General features: G+C 46.6%; 2 long non-coding RNA genes across 5 annotated transcripts in view; one reads left to right on the top strand and one right to left on the bottom strand.

The window, feature by feature from the left end:
- Positions 1 to 22,194, top strand: part of LOC106976346 (uncharacterized) — a 92,907-nt gene that overhangs the window by 40,757 nt on the left and 29,956 nt on the right. The window lies entirely within an intron of this gene.
- Positions 10,491 to 18,616, bottom strand: LOC113599827 (uncharacterized). 3 transcript variants are annotated; one of them, XR_008297725.1, is made up of 5 exons: positions 18,243 to 18,616; positions 15,400 to 15,512; positions 14,752 to 14,791; positions 10,874 to 10,999; positions 10,491 to 10,631 (listed from the first exon to the last, which is right to left on the bottom strand). It is a non-coding gene; the product is annotated as an uncharacterized LOC113599827 (long non-coding RNA). The 3 variants fall into 3 exon arrangements; XR_008297726.1 differs by having other exon boundaries at positions 14,752 to 15,512; XR_003420735.2 differs by lacking the exons at positions 14,752 to 14,791; positions 15,400 to 15,512; positions 18,243 to 18,616 and adding an exon at positions 11,432 to 11,526.

Raw genomic sequence — 22,194 nt, 5'->3', positions numbered from 1 at the left:
CTTGTGGAATTTACATTCTAGTCAGGACAACAGCAAACCAAAAACCACAGGTGCAACAAGTATCATGGAGGAGACGGGAGAAAACGAAGGGGCCTGGAGGGCCCGGGAAGGCGTCCCGAGGAAGTGACCTAAATCTCAGATCTGGGTATTAAAAAGTCATTAGATGAACAAAGGAGGGTTGGCAGGGACTGTATAATTATAGTCTTCCCCTCTTATTGCATAATCACAGAATTTTCAGTTGAGTATGTGGCTTCTCAGAAAGTGACTACATTTCCCAGCCTGTTCTACGGCTGGATGTGACTGTGTGACTGCATTCTGGCCAATGGGAGATGAGAGGAAGTAGGGTATCAAATTCTGAATCACTGGGAAGGGGCTTACCCTCCCATTGCCCCTTTGTCCCTTCTACTGGCTGCAATGTGGCAGTGGTGGGGAGCCTTCTTAGAACATGCGAAGGAGGGTAGGGCCTCTGGCGACCTCTCAGACCAGAGCTGCCATGCCGGCTTGGGGTTTTATACGAGAGAGAAATAAACCTCTATGTTGTTTAAGCCATTGTCACTTGGGTCTCTGCTATAGTAACCAAATGTCCTAACCTACCCATGGTTTGAGGGAATAGCGAAGGGCTTTTTTATATCTTAATTTCGTCCCATCTTCCCAAGAACCCCAGAAGTTGGAGATTATGATCAGCACTTTAGTGTTACAGAAACTGAAGCTGAGAAAATAATTGTCTTCTCCAAGGTCACACAGTGGTGGAGGCAAGGACCCCCAACTCAGTTTTTCACCCAAGTTCCAGGAATACGCACTGTGCCAGGCTGCCTCCCTCTCTCTAGAACGGATTTTAGCGCATCCTCCGTTCGTGAGATGAGTTCCCACCAAACCATCCACACTTTACCTTCACCTTCTCCCCTGTGCCAGTCTAGTCATCGGCTCATGGTCTTGATAGCACACGCCCTGACCAGCCCCGTCAGCAGGTTTAAGGACCTACATGATGTGGTGTTTTCGGGTCAGGGATGTCAGACTACTGTCACTTTTCTCAGGGAAGCTCTCACATTTTACTCTAAAAGGGAATGCTTGGAATAATCCCCCCTCCCCAGCTTAACCTGCCCTCCCTTGTGCAAAGGACCCACGAATTCTTGACACCAGCACTTAGAGAGCCCAGGGAACCCTCTGCTCCCTCATTAGGGCAAGTTGCTTCTTATTATGACAGTCTAGACTTCTCCTCCGGGCTCTCCTCAGGACAACGTGTAGGAACAATTCTGTTATTTTATCTTTTGCTGGCCCTTGACTGATTGCAGGAGGAATTGCAGGCTAAGCCATGTTCACACAAATCCTCAGTTGCTGTTCTCCAACTGAGGCGCTCCTTGGGTTATGAATCACCTCTGGGGATACAGCAGCTGAATAATTCAGATTTTAAAATATTGATTTTTATTCCTCACAGCCAGGAGACAGCTTTACATGTGCATTTGGCTTGATCAGGCCTTCGTGCGCCTCATGCCTGTAACTCGCAAAGATTTAATGGGGCCTCCAGTGTGCAGAAGACTGGAGCAGCCAGGGAGGAAGGGATGTGGCAGGCTCAAGTGGACACCCCCGGGAAGCCTGTGGCTTCACGTGGGACCCAAGGGCGGGGGCGGGGTACAGGCCGTGTCCTGAGGGCTGTCTCAAAGAAACAAAAAGCTATGTCAAGCAGACCTCCTCTGGAAGCCTTCCCCTTTTCTTTCATGGGGTGCCCTTCAGACTCCTTTGATGTCACTGCCCACAAAGGGACACCTAAAAATCCGGGTCCTCTCTCTGCACTGCTTTTTTTCTCTAATTGCTCTTCTCTTGACTTGTCATATTGCTTTGGGACAAGAGGCTGCTCTTAATTGGTACTAATTCTGAGGCACTCAGAGGAAATCTTCACAAAAGATGGTTGAGACTCACGGATGGCCCCTCCCTCTTCCCACCCGACGCTCCACCCTCTCCTTGGTGATTCACACCCTCACAGGCTGACCCTCTGTCCGTCTTCCTTCGACAGAGTCTGCATCATGGCCAGTTCCCTTCCTTGAACTCCTGACCCACATATTCATCTTCCTTGAACATCAGCCTGGATAGTCACCCTCCCCGTGCCCCAGATGGAACTCATTGTCTTCACCCCCAATCCCGCTCCTTATCCTGTTGTCTCTCTCGGATGAGGATGCCCCACCCACCCAGTCACCCAAGTCTCAGTGTAGCCATCTGGTCACTGAGTTCTGGCAGCTCCTTTTTAATGTCTTTTATGGCTAGTCTTCTCTATATTTGCTTTTCAAGTATGTTCCAAATAGTCTCCTAACTGTATCTGTCTTACAGCATTCTTATTCCTCCAAGCCACTTTCTGCACCACTATAAGAATAATTGTCTACAAGGCAAATCTAATCAGCGTGGGATTTTAGAATTCTTTCAATGGCTCCCTCATGCCCTCAAAGTAAAATCTAAATACCTCAACAGGGCCATTTGAGGCCTTTCCTGTTCTGGCCCTGCCTACATCTCTCTCTCCCTCCCACTTGCAGACACTGATCTCCCAAACTGCTGTGTTCTCACACCTCTGCGCTTCCGCCCATGTTGTTGCTCTGCCTTGAGTGGCGCTCCTCCATCTCAGTTTCACCCAGAGCTCAGTTCAGGCATCTCCTCTTTCAGGAAGCCTTCCTGACTCTCCAGCCCCTCATAGCACACCGTCAGACACACACATCACCAGCTAGCCCGGGAGTTCGTTGAGGTCAGGAACTGTGTCTCGTTTGTCTTGTCCTAGAGTCTGGCAGATGCATTGCATGGGAGCCGGTTTGCAAAAAATAGAATTTTCTGCTAGTAAAAGCTGTTTTTGGTATGGTATGGTGATAGTAAATAAGTGATAATACAGAAGCTTGTAGAAGAGATTCCTGCAGTGGCTTCGAGGAAGTTAAGCCAAAGGACCTTCGGTCCTTTCCAAATCTGAAATTTCATCATTTGAAAACACTGACATTTGTCCAAAATGTTCAGGGGCGCCTGGGTGGCTCAGTCGTTTAAGTGTCCGACTTCGGCTCAGGTCACGATCTCGCGGTCCGTGAGTTCGAGCCCCGCATCGGGCTCTGTGCTGACAGCTCAGAGCCTGGAGCCTGTTTCAGATTCTGTGTCTCCCTCTGTCTCTGGCCCTCCCCTGTTCATGCTCTGTCTCTCTCTGTCTCAAAAATAAAATAAACGTTAAAAAAATCAAAATGTTCAGCCATCAACATATGTGGCAAATTGGCCATTTTCTCCAGAAGGGGAAGCAAGCGCTGTCACTCATGGCAGTTTCACAGCACCTTTGCCCTAAACATTTGGGTGTGTGGGGACTTCTCCATCTCCTTTGGACCCTGAATCTCAGCTCCTGACCTACTCTGACTCTTGGGAGGAAATCAAAGGGCAAGAGGAGGAACTGGTGTTCTCAGAAGAAGAGAAATTCACGATCCCCCTGGAATGAATTAGGAGTCCATTTGGTAAAATATTATTGAGCTGTTATAAAGAATAAAGTAGGCTTATATATACATGAAAGATATAGGTTGAAAAAGAGCAAATTAGGGAATACCATAGATAGTTTGATCACTTCCACATATTTAAAAAAAAGAGGGGTGCCTGGGTGACTCAGTCAGTTGGACGTCTGACTGCGGCCTGGAGCCTGCTTCAGATTCTGTCTCTGTCTCTGTCCGTCCCTTGCTCATGCTCTGTCTCTAGCTCTCAAATATAAGTAAACATTTAAAAATTATCAATCAATCAATCAATCAATAAAAGAATATATGTAAGTATTATGCATAACTTTTCTGGATGAAATTACTTTGGGAAAGTAGTTATCTGCTGTGGACAGTGGGAATGGGAGAAAGTGACTTTCAGTTGTCACTTTGTATGTTTTTATGTCGCTTCTGTTTTCTAACATCTTATCTTTTTAACACCAACAGATTTGACCTAGAATGTAGGATTAGGCTAACCTTATACTTCTTTATAGTTTTCTGTTAAAATAATTAAAATCTAATATTTTGATTCTCTAGAGGCTGGAGAAAAGGGGATGGGGACTCACCTGGCCACAACCAAGATAGATTTTACTAGCTCCAATTCTAAACATGAAAAGCCAGAGTCAGGAAAGCAGAAGGCTAGGGGAAGGGAGAGCTTCTTGCCCGAGATCATTCTGTGAAAAGATGTCAGAGCCAAGAACAACGACCAGATCTTCTGGGTTCCAGTGTGACTCCTCAACTATACCTACAAGGAAGAAGGAAAACGGTGGTGGGGAAGGGCGATAACATTTGCAGAAGGCCTACTGTGAAGGCATTTTATACATTTGCCAGCCAACTTCTGTCCTTAGAAAGACTTTAAAACAGCAAGATCCAGCATTACCATGAGATTTCCAGAGTTAAAAGTCTTAAAGCAGGCACAGAAGTTTACTTTCTAGACCCAGAAGGAAACACAATAAAAATGGTAGCCATGCAAACTCCTTTACCATGTATCCTGGGCATCTTATTTTCCTGGGGATCCTATTTGCTGTAGACACTTGTTTGTGGAACATATGCTGGTGCCTCAAAGACCTTTCATGTGGTGATAACTGAAGAAGGTGTAGTCTGGGCAATTAAGGGTTAACCTGGGAGTCAGGGCCTCCTGCCAATCAGAAGATTGAGAGCAGTATTTTTGGCCATCTTGAAATTCTGGTTCCGCCTTACAACGCAGTTCTCTCAGCCTGCCCAGATCAGCTCTTCTCTGCATCCCTGGATCTTAATCTCTGTGTTCCTCACTTTGGACGGGTAACCTGACCTTGTCCTCAGTTGCTTATGGGATAGAGTTGGGGACTTCAGGGACAGCAGTCAAGGTTTGGAATAGCCACCATGGGGAATGGAACTCAAGACTGACTGATAAGCCTCATTATTCTTCTCAGGATCTCCAGTTTTTAAGGGACGGATGGGTCATGCAGGATAGATTTCATACTTTCCCCATTCCCCATTAGCAGAGAGGACTTGCCAGACCAGTGGATCAAAGTGAGCCCATTTCCCAATGGGATGAATGTCACCTCCCCATTCTGGGCACTCTCCCAAGTGGGCGAGATCTAAGACATCGCTCTGACTTAGCTGTGTTTCCTCTGTCTTTCATACTAGTTCTGATCAAAGAGGGGCATCAGCAGTTATGTCTGTGGCATCTCAGTTAAGGTGATGACTTTGATTGCAATCAGAGGTGGGAGAGTTCATGGGATGGAAAATGAAAAGGCATCCTGTGAACAAATCCGTTCTGCCTGAGAGAGGCATAAACCTTGATCCAGGTGCCAGCCTTTTCATCCCACGGAAGATTGGAGGTGGATGTCATTTCATTCACAGGTAAAAGCAGGGAGTTGTGTGTGGTAGGGCCCTGCAATTTCCCACTGACTCAGCCTGTGACCTTTCGGGAGAGATCTCAGAGAAAGAGAGGGTGAAGAATACAGGCTTGCCTTCCCAAGGCTCAAGTGGGGTTTGTCACTGGGGCTTGTTTTAGGAGGCGGGTGTCGGGAGTTGAGTTAATCTGACTACTTGGGTCCTGGATATTTGCATCACTGATCCTTGTGAGACCCCTCTCTTGGATTTATTTACTTCCTTATCCCTTTTACTCCTCATCTTGAAATTCCACCCCCCTCTCTCACACATAATGATTTTTGTGTTTGTCTCTTCATCCTTCTGCTTGCATGTTTTTATACAAATACTATATGTTTGCAGTATTTTTAATTTATGTAAATATTCTATCTCATTGTTTCTTATCTTTTTTCACTGTTTTTCCCCCTGTTCTTTTTTTTTTTTTTAGTTTATTTATTTATTTTGGGGGGGGAGAGGTGCAGAGAGAGAGGGAGATAGATGATCCCAAGCAGGCTCCATGCTGCCAGCACAGAGCCCGATGCAGGGCTCAATCCCAAGAACCGTGAGATCATGACCTGAGCAGAAGTCAAGAGCCAGACACTTAACAGGCCAAGCCACCCAGGCACCCGTCCCCCTGTTCATTTCACTGTCTTAAGCATCCACGTTGCTATGTGTACAACTGATCATTTGCTTCAGTCCTGCGGCATTGTACTCCCTGGTGTGTGTTCATTACATTTTATTTCTCGATCTCAGCGCCAGAAACTCAGGTAGCCCCCAACTTCCACTACAAGTAACTGTACACGAAGGAATTGCACATGTCCCCTAACACAGAGCTGTATGAGGATTTCTTGGGATGTATACCTAGCAGAGGAATTGCTAGTATGCTACACTGAAAATAGTGTAAAATTTTCAGTGAAAAAATACACTGACTCATAACACCAGATCGTTCCCCCAGAATGTTCTCCAGTGCCCCTTTCTGCTGTCTTCCCATGGGCGGTGTGCAAGCACCGTCATGTCCCACGTCTCTGCCACCACTGGGTGTGACCCTTCTTTCTATATGTTGCTAATGTAAAAGGCAAACAGTGATATCTCTGTCGTTTTAATTTGCATTTTTCAAATGTAATGCAGTAAGTCTGGTGTTCACAGCTCTTCATCTCAGGATCTGTTTCCCAGGAAAATTGACTTGTTTGTGGAGTTCTCTGTTCTGTATGATGCGTGTTTATATCCTTCCCCTGCTTTTTTAAAAAAAATTTTTAATGTTTATTTATTTTTGAGAGAGACAGACAGAGTGTGAGCGGGGGAGGGGCAGAGAGAGAGGGAGACACAGAATCCAAAGCAGGCTCCAGTCTCTGAGCTGTCAGCACAGAGCCTGACGCAGGGCTCAAACCCGCAAACTGCGAGATCATGACCTGAGCTAAAGTTGGACGCTTAACCAACTGAGCCACCCAGGCACCCCCCTTCCCCTGCTTTTCTATTGCTGTCATAAATGTTTAAGATCCTTGCATATTCTTCCTGTCAGCCTCTATTCCTATTTTGTCATCAGTCTGTTAATGTTATCTTTTGTTGGGGCGCCTGGGTGGTGCAGTCGGTTAAGCGTCCGACTTCAGCTCAGGTCACGATCTCGCAGTCTGTGAGTTCGAGCCCCGCGTCAGGCTCTGAGCTGAGGGCTCAGAGCCTGGAGCCTGTTTCCGATTCTGTGTCTCCCTCTCTCTCTGCCCCTCCCCTGTTCATGCTCTGTCTCTCTCTGTCCCAAAAATAAATAAACGTTGAAAAAAAAATTAAAAAAAAAGTTATCTTTTGTTGATTAGAGCTCTTTTGTTGATTAGAAATCCTTAATTTCGATGTGATCAAGTTAATAAAATTTTGTGTTATGGTTTATGTTTTTGAAATTTGGTTGTAAAAGAGCTTTCCCAGATTACAAAGATATTTCCCTTCACTTAATTCTACGAACTTTATTTCTACTATTTTTCTTTAACCTTTTATACTGTGGTCTTTAAACTGCCCAGAACCCTCTCTGTGTGTGGCATTAAGGAGGGATCCAATTTTCTTTTTCTCCATGTAGCGAGCCCATTTCCCAAACGCCATTTACTAAATGCTCTTCCCTTCCCCCACCATTTGTGGTACCACCTTCATTCGATATTAATTCCTGACATACACATGAGTGTATCTGAGCTCTCTCTTCTGTTGGCCTATTTGTATGTTTTTTCAACTACTGTTTTTTTTTATCATGTTGGCTTCATAATATGTCTGATTATCAGAAAGGGTAAGAGCTCCTCTTCTCTCCTTTTTAGAAGTTGACTTAGCTGTGCTCCCATGTCTTTCTCTGTCCTGTGCCACCATAGTTTGGGTATAAGCTGAGTTCAAGTGTTTTGGTTGAGCTGGGAGCAGTGGGCCTGCCAGCCGGCATGCCGGAACGTAACCTGCATCATCAGACAAGAGGCACAGGGGAGAAACTTCAGGAAGAAGTCAAGCCAAGAGATGATATCTGGCCAGCACTGGACACTAGAAAGTCCTGACAATTCTCTGCGAAGTGGAATCCAATCTGATCCGAGAGAAACAGTCAAAGGCACCCAGGTCTTAATGAGCCTGGGAACCTAATCAGAGGCATTAGTAACGCACGATATTAACAGTGCAGTCCTGCCAAGGAGAAAACCCTATCTGTGTCCTTGCTTGCTTGGCCTGTGCCTCCGAGGATTGCAAGGGCCTGTCAAAAGGTTAGCTCATTGCCACCTTGTCTCTCTGCTGCTTCTGCAGCTCTTCAAACGCGCTGTTCTCAAAACCTCAGCTTTCAGGCATGTAGCATTTTTGTTTTGTGATAATTAGGAGACTGTGAGCAGGCCATGGTTAGTCATCCGTGGTGTGAAGATGACGGCTGCTCCAGCTCTGGAGGTGCTTTCGGGTTCAGACACGTCAGGCTATAGTTAAAGAGAGAAGCTGATGCGGGAGAATGAGGTGACTCATCGTCAAAACCTTGAAAACCAAGTTCAAGGAGAGGGCCAAGGCTTTCCAAATGTAGAATCTGCTCGTTGGTGGTGCTGAAGCTTCGCCTGGGCATAGGTTACGCTGTTAACTTCCATTTCCTCCTCACCAAGGACTGGAAGGCCAGGAGAATCAGCCCTGTTTGGTTCAGTCTGAACAGCTGACTTAGCATTGACCCAATTCTGCAAAACCTGTTCTGGGTGTTTGTGTCTCCCTTTGGCCTCGTGATGTTTTTTTCACCCTTCATCCTCCACTGCTGTATGATGCTCGTGTCCCTTCCCTTGTGGGAAGGGGAGGCCTACATCATCTGCTCCCTCTGGAGAAGGGTCACATCCCGACTGGGGATTGACCTGGGCAGGGCTCTCATTTGACCCGTGGAGTTCTGCTGAACCCCAGAAGGCCAGAATTCAGTGGCCTTATTGCTTTGCCTCTCTGTATCTGGAGAAAAGGGGGGGAAGGCCTTAATCTCTCCTCTTCATTTACCCCTATTTCTTTTGCTCTGGGTACATGTTGAAAGCTCAAGAGAGTCCATTAACTATCCTTCTCTTTCCTTTAAGTCTTTTTTCAATGCAATGGTCGGTGTTCAGAACCTCTTCAGCCTGTGTCAGAGACTAGCACAGTGTCTTAAACAAATTCAGACTCAGCTGAAGGACTTTCAGAGGACTTTTGGGGTCCTTACTCTGAGGGCTCTAGGAGGGCTTTATCTGATGTTGGCCTGCCTGGAGTCATAGAAGGTAGGAAAGGGATTGGGGATGGCTTCATTTCTCAGAATCGGTGAGTGAAGGAAGCAGGCTAGGCTGTGTTTTAAGACACTTAGTGGGATTGTCTAGGAAGAATCCACTCAAAAGCCCTGGGACCTAACACACAGATGAGCAAAATATTCACAAAAAGAGGTATCTCGATGGTGGGGATCAAGATGTTGACTAACTCTGTGGAAAATTAGATCACCATTCTCCTTCTCCACTCTCTATCCCAGCCTTTCAGGGGGAAAGGAGGGTTGTAGTCCAGCCCTCGGTCAGGCCACTGGACGGGATGCTGGGCGGAATGAGACTTGTTCACACAGTCTGCTCTGTGCCAGTCAGAGGCTCATCAGATGTAGCAGGAGGACAATGACCTTGTGTAGGGCTTTGAAGATCCTGAAGTGTTCCTCTACCTCTAAAGCCTCTGCTTGTCCACATATCTAATTAAAGCCAGAGAATCTGCAGCCCAACTCTAGAGGGCTATGAGTTCATCAAACACTTAGGCAGAGATGCTTCTTACAAAAAGAGCAATTGCATCCCACAAATCGGCTTTCCCATATTTGGTCTTCTCCCAGGGATATTAAATATAACTTTTCATATGTTGCAGGCTTCACGTAGCCAACCATGTGGCTAACAGACTTCTTGGTACGGGCTCTAAATTTGGCCTAGCAGTCCCTGAGGGGATCTCTGAAAGTTAGGCTGTACTAAACCACTCTGAAAAAAGTTGCATGTGGGTGAGAACAGGTGGGCAAAGGCAGAGGTGGGTCCAAGTAAGTGTGTATCAGGGCTCTCCCTCCGGCCCACTGTTTCTGCTCCTTGGGCCACCACTCTCTCCCTGCAGCTTCTGAGAAGCTCAGTTCATTTCTTGTCAACTTGGCCAGACCAGATGCAACCAGGAAGAGCGATTTTTCCAGGAATGGCAGTTGGAAGCCACTCTGCTATGCTTTCTTGTGGGCTATGGGTGCTGTAGGTGAAGAGAAGCTGGGGAAGAAAGCTCCTTTATGATCCAGGGGCTCTGATTTTTGCTTGAGAAAGCAGGGGGAAGAGACCTCAGGACAAGGAATCAGAGATCGTGCACAGAAGGATTGCAGATAGTAAACTATCCACAGAAAGATGCATAGGTTTGCTAAAAAGGAAAAGAAATACGAAGACAGAAACAAGCCTCAGGCTCCACCACACAATTTGCCAAAGCGGGACCCACCCTGACTCTAAAGTTTCAACTCAGGTCAGTCCATCACATACCCCCAGGACAAGTGGTCACAAAAAATGAATCTCATTCACTTTCTCTCATGGGGAGCATTTGTCTTAGCTTCTGCGCAATTCTGCTTCTTGGTTTTATCTTGCAAATCCTCTCCCTTGACTCCTATCGTATATTCCTAACTGTTTTGGCTTCCCCAATTTGACATGGCAACAGTGACTACAAATGACAAAACTCAGTGATAGCACAGTTCTGTGCTGGGGAAAATGGCATATTTAATGGCGTTGGAGACCCTATAAATCAGTTGCGTCTTTCTGGAGAGTCATCTGGCAATAGCGAGAGCTGAGTCCTAGCCATGGCCCGTTCATTCCATGTAAGGAAGCACATCTGGAACAAATAAACACGAAAGGATGAAAGAACTATTGGTATGAAAATAACCATGTTGATGTTATTAATACTAATGAACTAGAAATGATACAAACGTTCACCCTGAGGCAAATTACGATGTGCCTGCATAATGGACACAGGATTACAATTAAAAGTGACAAACATGAGGACTTTGGACACACAAAAAAATCTGAATATGAAATAATAGTAGAGAAAAAACACACTGAGAAGTGTACACTCACTTTTATTGTACGACGTGAAAACCTGACAAGCATCAGAAGGGAACGAACAGAAACAGAAGCCCTCAATAACATGTGATGGGTGTTTTCCTCCAGAAAAGTTGTGTAAGTTCATAAGAAGAGGATCGCCTAAATAAAATGGAAAGGACAAGACCACTTTCTGGTAGGTGTTCCCATGCTGGCTTGGGTGAGGGGCTTGACTCCTTTTAAAGTTTTGTTTCTTCCCTGGATGTGCTCAGCTCAAGGAGAGGACAGGAGCCTTTCTAAGATCTCTCACCTCAGTGGCACTGCACTCCACACTCTGCTCCTGCCGCCCAACAGTCTGGTCTGCAGAAACTCCTCGGCTTCCTTTTCCCAATCCTACCTCATTTTTCATAACCCGAGCCAAGAGCCTACTGGAAAACACCTGGAGAATGTTTGTCTGCAGCAGTGGGTAATTGAGATGGCACCAGACTGGGGGGCCGAGGGCCATGGTTCTAGTTCCAGCTTTGCCACCACCTTGCTGGGTAGTCGTGGGCAAGTCATTCTAGACTTGGGCAAGTCAGGGTCATGGTTTCTCACTTGTGAAATGGAAATGTTGGATCAGGTTTTTTCTTTGTTTGTTTCTTTCTTTCCTTCCTTCCTTCCGTCCATCCATACTTCCTCCCTCCTTTCCTCCTTCCTTCTCCTTTCTTTCTTTCTTTCTTTCTTTCTTTCTTTCTGCAGGGGAGAGGGGCAGAGGGAGAGAGAGAAATAATCTTAAACAGGTTGCACTCCATGAAGAGTGCAGAGTCTGACGATGGCTCGATCTCACAACTGTGAGATCATGACCTGAGTCGAAATCAAGGGTCGAATGCCTAACCAACTGAGCTGTCCAGGTGCCCCATGGACCAGGTAATTCCTAAAGTCCTTGAATTTCTTTTTTTTTTTTTAATTTTTTTGTTTAACGTTTATTTATTATTGAGAGACAGAGAGACACAGAGCGTGAGCAGGGGAGGGGCAGCGAGAGGGGGAGACAGAATCTGAAGTAGGCTTCAGGCTCTGAGCTGTCTGCACAGAGCCTGACACAGGACCCGAACTCACAAAGTGCAAGATCACGACCTGAGCAGAAGTCGGTCGCTCAACACGAGCCACCCAGGCGCCCAAGTCCTTGAATTTCTGACATGTCTGTGGTTCTATCTTTATTGACTCAGAACTAGGAAGAGTCCTGAAATGGGATTCACGTCACTCTGAGGCAGGGAATCAATTCTGCCATCCAAGGCCACTGCCTAGAAACCCTGGAGGCCAGGGTACCTCTCTCTGTAGGCGCAAAGGCTCATCAAGGAGATTAAAAGAAAAAAAAAGTGCATGTTTTGGGTCTTTGTCAATTAATAACAATGAATAACAGTTCAATGTTTCTTAAAAGGGTTAAGGGCCTGAAGTTTCCAGAAAGAAGTAGGTCTCCTGTAAAAGAAGACCAGAAGAGTCCCTTTGACCTTGAGTTCCCAGATCGAGACACTCTGACCAGCTCTGAAACAGCTCATTGGGATGGCAATGATCAGAGTTTGGTATCAAACTATTCCTCTCATTGTGCCTGTCCAGAGAACCAAGCAAGCTAAACAGGAGTGGAGTCACAGAAGCTTCAGCCAACTGGAGAAAGGGCATTTGAAACAAGTCAGAACTCTTCTAGGTACACTGTGATCAAGAAGAAAAAGATTGGTGAGAGAAAGGTAGAAACTAAGAAAATGTGGCTGGCTGTGGTGTGCAGGGAAGGCCCATATGTCCACTTCGTATAAATCTAATGAGTGCATCTGTCCTTTTGCAGTGAAAAGTGGATGATGAGGGGTGGACAAAGGGATGGAAAGAGGGAAAGCTTTTGTCTGCACTTGACAGAGAGGATGAATGGCCTCTTGGCTGCTTCAGAGGCTGGGCTGCAATAAAAGAGTAGGTAAAGCTCTTCTCACTGAGAAGAGGGGCACTTGAGCCCAGGAATGTCCTGCCCGCAGCAAAGATCTTATGGGAACAATGAATAGAGCATATTTTACGACATGGAGCTGTATGAATTAGTTTTCACAAAGTAACAAATCATCTCCAAAAGTGGCTTAAAACAACGATCAACAAAGTAACAAATCATCTCCAAAAGTGGCTTAAAACAACGACCATTTATTTAGGTCATAGTTCTGCGGGCTGGCTGGGCAGTTCTGGTCCGGGCCAGCTTGGCTGAGCTCTGCTAGGCTGTTGTGCATCTGTGGTCAGCTGGTGAGTCGGCTGGCAGTTGAATGATTCAGGATGGCTTCACTCACATGTCTGGAGGCTAACAGGCTGTTAGTAAGAATTATGGAGCAACTGGGCCACATGCCTCTCATCAGCCAGCAGACTAACATGGGTTTGTTTATGTGGCAGCAGATTTCCAAGAGTAGCAAGAGAGGAAGCTGCAATGCCCTTTGAGGCCTAGGCTTGAAACCTGTACATTGTCATTTCTAAAGCATTCTATTGATCAAAGCAAGACACAAGGCCGGCTAGAGTGACTGCCTGTCCCAGTAAGCCTGGGACTGAGGGATTTCCCAGGACACGGGACTTTCAGTACAAAAACTTGGAAAGTTCTGGATAAACTGGGACAGACAGTCGCCCTAATGGTCAGCCCAGATTCAAAGAATGGGGAACTTGACTAGACATTTCTCCAAAGGAGATATACAAATGGCTGGTGAACACACAAAAAGATTTGCAACCTCACTAATCATTAGAGAAATGTAAATCAAGCCACAACAAGATACCACTTCATACTCATTAGGATAGCTATTATCCCAAAACCAGAGAATCAGAAGTGTTGCAGAAGATGTGGGAAAAACGCGACTCTGGTGCATTGCTGCTGGGAATGTCAAATGGGGCAGCCCATAAAATTACGCTATGGATCCAGCAATTCCAGTTCTGGGTATATGCCCCCAAGAATTGAAAGCAGGGGTTCAAACAGATATTTGTACACCTATGTATGTTCACAGCAGCATTATTCAACCAACAGGTTGAAGTAACCCAAGTTTTTGACCAACAGGTCAAAGTAACCCAAGTGTCTAATGGAGAACCCAAGTATGAATGAATAAACAAAATGTGGTCTGTGCATACACTTGAATATTATTCAGCCTTAAAAAGGAAGGGAATTTTTTTTTAATTTTTAATGTTTATTTTTGAGACAGAAAGAGACAGAGTGTGAGCGGAGGAGGGGCAGAGAGAGAGAGGGAGACACAGAATCCGAAGCGGGCCCCAGGCTCTGAGCTGTCAGCACAGAGCCCGACGTGGGGCTCGAACCCATGAGCCATGAGATCATGACCTGAGCCGAAGTCAGACCCTCAACCAACTGAGCCACCCAGGTGCCCCACAAAGAAAGGGAATTCTGATACATGCTACAACTTGGTTGAAACTTGAAGGTGCTACACTGAGCGAAATAAGCCAGGCACAGCATGAAAATACTGTATGATTCCACTTACGTGTCGTACCTAGAGGAGTCAAATGCAGGGCGATAGAAGAATGGTGGTTGTCAGGGGCGAAGGGAGGAGAGAAGGAGTCAGTGTTTCATGAGTCTAGTATTTCAGCTGGGGAAGATGAAGAGTTCTGGAGATGGATGGTGGTGATGGCTATGTAACAATGTGAAGGTGCTTAATGCCACAGTGCTGTGCATTTAAAAAGGGTTAAAATAGAAAATTTTATGTTATGTATATGTTACCACAATAAAAAAAGGGAACAAGGAAATGAGCTATCCTAGAAATGAGAGGAGCTACAAACTCTTGTGGCCATTTTTGCCCTCTGCCACAGGGGTGAGCAGGAATATAATTCAATAAGGCTGAGCTTTTGCAGGAGATCATAGTTTTTGAGGAAGTGTTCTGGGAGACAGCAACCAACATCCAAATATTGGCTATTTTGATACTTACTCTTTCCTTTGGGAGCCAGTTGTGACTTGTGGTTTTTCATCTGGGTAGGAAAACAAGAGGGAATGAGAGAAGTTACATGCTGATGAGTGAATGGGATGGGGAGGACATGTGGTAAGACTTTGGAACCGACCAGAAAAGTAAGATAAAATCAAAATAAGTCAGAGCCCTAAAGAAATCACTCACCTATTTAGAGGGGTCCCAGTTGCCCTGTCCGGCTTCCTGGATGCCGCTGGTAAATTGCAGCAGACAGAGCAGGCGGTCAATAAGGACACACCTGAGGCACCCGAGGAGCTGAGCCCACGGCAGCCTGGCTCGTGTGCTGCCTCCCCTCCTAGTCTCTCTCTGTTTGGTGTTCATAAGAGTCTGTGTTTATGGGAAACTCTGAGTATGCCTGTTCCTCTAGTCCAGTGGTGAGAGAAGCAGACGATGGGGAGGAGTGAGGAAAGGCATCAGTGCATGTGGGTGGCCAGACGGGGTGGAGGCAGAGGAGGCACAGGAAGCCGTGAAGCAGATGACCATGAGAAAAAACCAATCTCCCAAGAATGCTGTGGCTGGAAGGGACTTGGAGAGCATCTCGTCTACTCTACCCATCAGAGGATAAGAAAAATGAGTCCAGAAAGCTTCACAGACTTGTCTAAGGCTACCCACCCAGGTGAGCAGGAAGTGTCACAGCTGGTAGTTGAGACCCATTTCTAAGCTGGAGCTCCATCTCTGCCTCCAGTGGCTTCCAATGTCTCACTGAATCTTCTCCACACTAGTCACTGGAAGAGAGAGTGGCAAAACCTGACCATGATGTGCCTTTACTGCCCCAGATTTGATCTACTGCAGGGGAACCATGCCCTCAGGTACACACACACACACACACACACACACACACACAGAGACACACATGTCTTCTAGTTCCCTCGGCCCTGCAAAGTCTGGTACAGCAGTGTACCTGTCCTCTTATCAGCTTTTTAATTAAAGTCTTCTATATTTCCCAATTTCCCCACTCAAGTCCATAGGGAGAAGTTATTTTTAGGTGTTACAGAAAGTACAGTGCAGACCAAGTCTTTCTTCCGAGCTCCGTGACTAAGATTTAGCTTGCTCTGGGTTTGTTGCTTAACACTTAAAGGTCATCAGTGGGTGGACATAGCTTGTCTCAGGAGGCTGAAGTGCTAGGGGATTAAGTAGCACTGAATGCCATAACCTCCTCCCCTTTTTTTGTCCAGGGAGGAAAACTTCTTGGACAAACCCCAATGAAGAATCATCTGGTGAATTAATTTACTGATCCAGTTGCCTTTTCCAGCTGGGAAGGTTTCAACATTGGTAAAAGGTAGTAGCAGGTCCCCTGAACTCTGCAATGTCCAGGGCTCATTGTGGTGCCCTGGGAATCCCAAGACGTGAATCTACACACATTCATTAGGAACCTACTATGGACAAGTGACTGTAGGCTTTTCAAGAGGGGACAGATACAGTGACTGCCCTTGGTGAGCTTACAGTCTTGTTGCAAGGAAATAAGGCAAGGACCCAACTCAAGACAAATGGACAAGATGAGGGTTCAGAAGGCAGCAAGCACTTGTATCTGAAACACAAGTGGTATAGGCTGGAACCAGAGAGCAAACAACCTGGAAATGCCAGCTTGGCCACCACCACCGTCCTTTCCCTAATGCTTGCCTGTCAGGGCAGTGCCAGAGAAAGGATCCAAGGCTACCTTGAGAGATCAGGTCAGGCCAAGTGGGGAGGGACATGCCAAGAAGCTTGAAAATGAAGCTGTGGGCTAAAAGGAAGGCAGGGAAAGGGCAGAAGCAGAACAGGAAGCCAAGAATTAAGTGGGGTGGAACACTATATTAGTTAGGGTGCAGATTTAGCTACGTGGGACAGAGACCCAGAGTAACTGTGGTCTGTTTAAACAAAATAGAAGTGTATTTATCAAGTAAACTCTGAGCTGATAAAATGGTTCTGCTCAGTGAATCATCAGAGGCACAGGCTTCTTTTCTGCTCCATCATCTCTGGGTTGTTGTCCTCATTTGCATGGTTCAATATGGCTCACCACCACCACACATGGTTCAATATGGCTCACCATCCACACTTCAACCAATAGATAGGGGGAAAGGAACCATGGCCAGGCAGCCCCCTTCCCTAGAAAGGCAAAGAAATTGCTCTTGCCATTTCCACTCACATCCCAATAGCCAGAATCTGGTCACATGGCAATGCCTAGTTACAAAGGAAGAATGGGGATTGTCACCTTTATTGTGCATGAGAAAGTGCTCTGCTAAAATTTTTTTTTTAATTTTTAATGTTTACTCATTTTTTGAGAGAGATAGAGACAGAGCATGAGCTGAGGAGGAGCAGAGAGAGACGGAGACACAGAATCTGAACAGGCTCCAGGCTCTGAGCTGTCAGCAAAGAGCCCTACATGGGGCTCAAACTCACGAACCGTGAGATCATGACCTGAGCCGAAGTTGGACGCTTAACCGACTGAACTACCCAGGCAGCCGTCTGCTAAAATTTCTAAGAAGGGAAGAATAGGTATTGGAGGACACCAAGCACTCTCTGCTACAGAGACTTGGGCTCTAGACTTGAATTTAACCCTCCCCAAGAAGAGCTGGACCTCACTGATTTTACATAAGCAGATACTCTGTCCCACTCTGCTCTAAAGAACCTGAAAGGCTTGCCTTCTCATTTAGTAGGCGAGACGGCTCTGCCCTCTAATGTCCCACGGAGGCATCCTCCCTGTCTCCCTGAGCCCTGGGTACAGAGGCTTGACACTGAGCCTTAACCTGATGCGTCTCTATGGGGATAGGGAATGAGAACAGGAGCCAGGCTGGCATCATTCTGCGTACGTAATAGAGCCGGAAGAGTTGTGAAACCCAGGAGGTTCTGCAAGGCTGTTCTGCAGTAAATACTTGTTATAAAAATAAACCTATCTTGCTATTCAACAACAATGAGCAATACCCTAGGGTTGCCAGCGCTAGAAGTACTCGTACGTCTCTGGGCACAGTGCTACAGGATGCGGGCCAACCACGGCAGCACTCACAAGCACACACCCTCTCCCTCAGTCTTCTGCACCTCACTACAGACTCAGCCCTCCTTCAGGGTTTCAATCAGCGAGAGGTTAGGACCACAGCAGGTACAGAGAAATGTAAAGTCCCACCTTCGAGTGAAAATCAAAACAAAACAAAATAATTGGCAAGGTAGGGGATGGGGAGCTTGGCTGCAGCTGGTGTACCAAAAAGATCCAAGGGTTTTCATGGATTCTGCCATTAATATGAGCCAATGGTTGGGAGTTAGCATAAAAATGCTAATGTGGTCTTTAACTGCGTTGGAAACAGTGGAGTGTCCAGGACAAAGGGGGTTGTTAATCCTGTTTCAGATCAGAGTAACACACGAGGTACATTCAGAAAAAAAGGCTCTAGAATGGCAGGAGAATTCAACACTATGGAAGTGAGAGAACTGGACCCCTGCAGCCTGGTGAAGGCCCAGATGGACACATGACCATCTTCACATACCTGAAAGGTTGTGGGATAAGAGAGCAACTTGTTCTGTGTGGGCTCCAAGGGGAAAGTTACAGCCCGGCCAGTCTTGTTTCAGAATAGAATTAGAATTGTCTAGAAATGGAATGCTCTTTCTGATGAGAGAATGAGTTCTCCATTGCTGGGGTTTGAAAAAAGCTAGGTAAATCTCCATGTGGGATGCTTGGCAGAAATTCACACATTGGGTAAAGACAGCACTAGCTGATCTCTTGAGTTTTTTCCACCTCTGAGGCCTTATGGTTCCGTGTGTTTTGCTTTTTAATTAAGCTTTTTTTATTTGGAGGTAATTATAGGTGTATATGCAGTTATAAGATATAATACAGGGAGATCCTATGTACCCTTTACCCAGTTTCCCTCAAAGACTGGCAAGACTGTAATATAATCTCACAACCAGATTATTGGCCATTCCAATAAAGTCTGTCCTACCTACCTGCCCTTAAGGAGGTACCAGTCTAAAGTAGAATAGATGTATACATAACCAAAAATAGTGCAAGTTTGGGTATAAGATACCCAACTGAGTAGAGCCAACCAAATGCCATGGATGACCAGAAGACAAAAAAGATCACATCTGCCAAGGGATGTCCGGGATGGGGGGTGGGGATGGGATGGAATTGAGGAGCCTTGAAGGAAGAATAGGAACCTGACAGAGGTGGGCATCCTTAGTTAAGGACCTCTGGGCACCAGGCTCATTAAAAGCTAGAAGATAAGCCGACTTGTGAATGACTTCCTCTTGTTACAGATCTACTACAGAACCCAAAAGTGCCAAAGAAGTGAACATAGAAGCCTGAGGAGTCTTTGGCAGACTCCGGGCTGTGCTTCATCCTGTTCCTACTTCCTCCCTAGGGCCCACGCGTTTTGGGTGTTAGCGTCTGCTGAATGAATGCTGGGTGAAGAAATGAATGAATAGATCTCTGGCCCTGTTGCCCCAATTGTGCCCTCCTTCCTGCTCTTCCTTGCTTTCGTTCTCCCACAAAGCGTGCAAGAGCATGAAATCAATGGCATTGGTTTAATCTGGGTGACTGCCTAAAACCCATGTGGTTTTCTGGTGTTATAGGAGAGCATGTGATGCTGATTAAGTCCGAGGTCACAGGTGCCCCACAAAACCCCCAGAGGCCAGTTAACTTTTTTCTCCTCTGTGGCTACAGGTTCTACACTGCTTTCAAGGCATACCCCTGTTCAAAGGAATCTCATATTCCACAATAATCATCTTTCCCTTAAACGTTTTAACAATCAAGCCTGCAGAGCAAGTCTCTGTACTTGCTTACCTTTGCCCCTGCCTAATCTGCCTCACCTCTGGGTTTGTGGTGTGAGAAAGGAATGTGTTTCCTAGAATGGCAGAGCTTGGGGTGTTGAGGAGGAAGTCTTTGAAATTTAGAAATCATCTGGCCCTACCCCCTTATTTGAAGACTGGAAAATGGAGGTCAGGCGGGGGCATGTCCTGCCCAGTGTCATCTTGTGAGCCACTGTGCAGTGGGGAGCAGAGCGCCAGCCTCTTCCGACGTTCAGTCCAAGGCATCCAGCTGTCTCCTCCTCCGACAAAGCCAGCCCCTCTCAAGCCTCCTACCCGTGGCCATGTGCCAAGAGTTTCTAATGCTTATGACAACACGGCATAGGAATTAGGTGTACTTGGTTTTCCTTATGTACAGAAGCATAAAAAAGATCAAAGCATTTACAGTTTGATGACGTTCCCAAATGCAAGTTCAAATTGCTGAGTTAAACAGCCAGCAATTTTTTTTAGAGGGCTTTCCGGAGTAATTACTCAAGATGGAATTAAACCATATTTGCATTTGGCTCCTTCCCATTCCCTCCCACTGCCTGGAAAGGGGAGGAGGGGCGAACCAACAAAGAAAATCTTGAGAGGCTATTGCTAATTACAGATTTTTACCTGCCTGATGTTCTTTTGCTTTGCACATTAATTAAATCAAGACCAGGTGTCTTGCAGATGGGTTAGCTGCTGGCTATCGGAAGAGATTAATAGATCCCTGCAAATGGGTAGGGGAAAAAGCTCTCGAGTTTTATGGGTCATTGAGGCTGCTTCTCTCAGCGGAAATCAAGAGTGAGAGAGACAGAACTTGAGCTGAAGTGGCCTAGTTCATTAGAGACGTCAGTAGCTGCTCACATGTTCACCATCTCTAGAGCCCCTGACAGCAGGCAGAGCCCCTCTGCCCCCAGATCTGGCCAAACCATCAGATTGGAAGGAAGTCAGACCTCAGATTCTTATTCTGAAGGAAATTGGTTCAGGACAATTGGAGGTTTGTGTCTGGGATCAGAGGCTGCGACAGGGCCCTGAGCAGGTCAGCGATGTGATCAGGAGCCAAGTCTCCTGCCTCCCTACTTTCACTACTGACTCTGACGAGGTTCCCCACTGCGGTCAAAGCTGAGAAGTAAGAGGGGTGCTTGGGTGGCTCAACCAGTTAAGTGTCTGACTTCAGCTCAGGTCATGATCTTGCGGTTTGTGAGTTCGAGCCCTGTGTTGGGCTCTGTGCTGACATCTTAGATCCTGGAGCCTGCTTCAGATTTGGTGTCTCCATCTCTCTCTCTGCCCTTCCTCCACTCGCTCAAAAATAAATAAACGTTAAAAACAAAAAAAGCTGAGAAGGAAGAGATGCCGGAAACAGACTAGACTTTAAAAGGTCCTCCAACATGGTTGAGAACACAGCTGTACTCCTAAAGGCCAGGGCCCTTGTCCCTACCCCTGTAAAAAGGACTTTGGGTTAAAACACAGAATGACACCCGGTCCCAGTTGTGTCGTGGCTCAGAGTTCCTGATTCCATTGGTTGAGGCCAGGTCAGGTTTCCTTCTGGAGGACCCCGGATCCGTGCTGAGGCCAAGATGAAGCAGGGTGGGGGAGGAGGCCGGGCAGAGGGAAACAAAGGTCACTTATTATTTACAAAGAACGCATTTGTCCTAGCGTGTGAAGCCCTGAGTTTTTGCACAGTACTGGGCCATTCACTGGAGCCCTGAGCTCACACTAACAAACTAATTGGTTCCAAATGCTCCTAAAAAATCTGCCTTCCGTGGTGCCGATCTCTGATTCACTGCCACTGAGACTGATTTCTGGGTGAGGCAAAGGATGAGCAACCAAGGGCTGTGCAGGGGCCCCCTGAGTTTCGCCCACACACTATTTGGAGGCAGGCACACACTCTGTCTTTGTGACTGTAACAGAACATGAACACACATTGGGTTTTGTGTAACTTGAATCCCTCTCTGAAGAACTCTGGATCCAGTCCACCCTCCCCCACAGTGAGTTAACCACACTGTCCTGGCTTCAGGGGGGCTGGCAGAAATGACTAAGCTGTATTTTGCAGCCAAAAGTCATGTCATGTCATTCTTGTCCCGGAAACCAACAAAGCACTTAAGGTAATGATTTGGTCTGTTCATTCTTTGTTTTTTTGCCCACTCTCTTCTCAAGCCCATTCCCCAACAGGTCCCTCGGCCCCAGGACACTTGTATCTGCAACCTTCTGGTACCTTCCAGAAGAAAGGGGCTCATGGCCTGAGATGCCTCTTCAAATCAGGCCAGGGAAAGAACCTACCTGGAAAGGAGGTGGAGCAGAGCTAGGGTGAGGCATGAGTATTCAGCACCTGGGGCCACATGGAAGAAGGGGCATGCCACCCCCCCCTGCACTTGCATGACCTTAACAGTAAGCACCTGCCTAGGTTTTACATCCTGCGGGGCTCACTTGCCTCACCTTCATCCGGCATTGGTGTGAAGGATATTACTAACCCTGAAGGAAGTTGTTCACTTCCCTGGTTCACAAGCCCAGAATCCTTTTTTTAAAGATACCAGTGCCACAGTTTCACCCAGTCCAATGAAATTAGAACCTTTGGGTGTGGAGCCTGGGTTCACGCATCCCAGGTGACTCTCTTATGCAAGCATGGTTGAGAGTTGCTGGTCTGAAGGCTCACCTTAGGCCACAGGTACTGGA

This window comes from Acinonyx jubatus, chromosome C2 (assembly GCF_027475565.1).
Source record: "Acinonyx jubatus isolate Ajub_Pintada_27869175 chromosome C2, VMU_Ajub_asm_v1.0, whole genome shotgun sequence".
Classification (NCBI taxonomy): domain Eukaryota; kingdom Metazoa; phylum Chordata; class Mammalia; order Carnivora; family Felidae; genus Acinonyx; species Acinonyx jubatus.
This window is presented reverse-complemented; position numbering and strand designations above follow the sequence as displayed.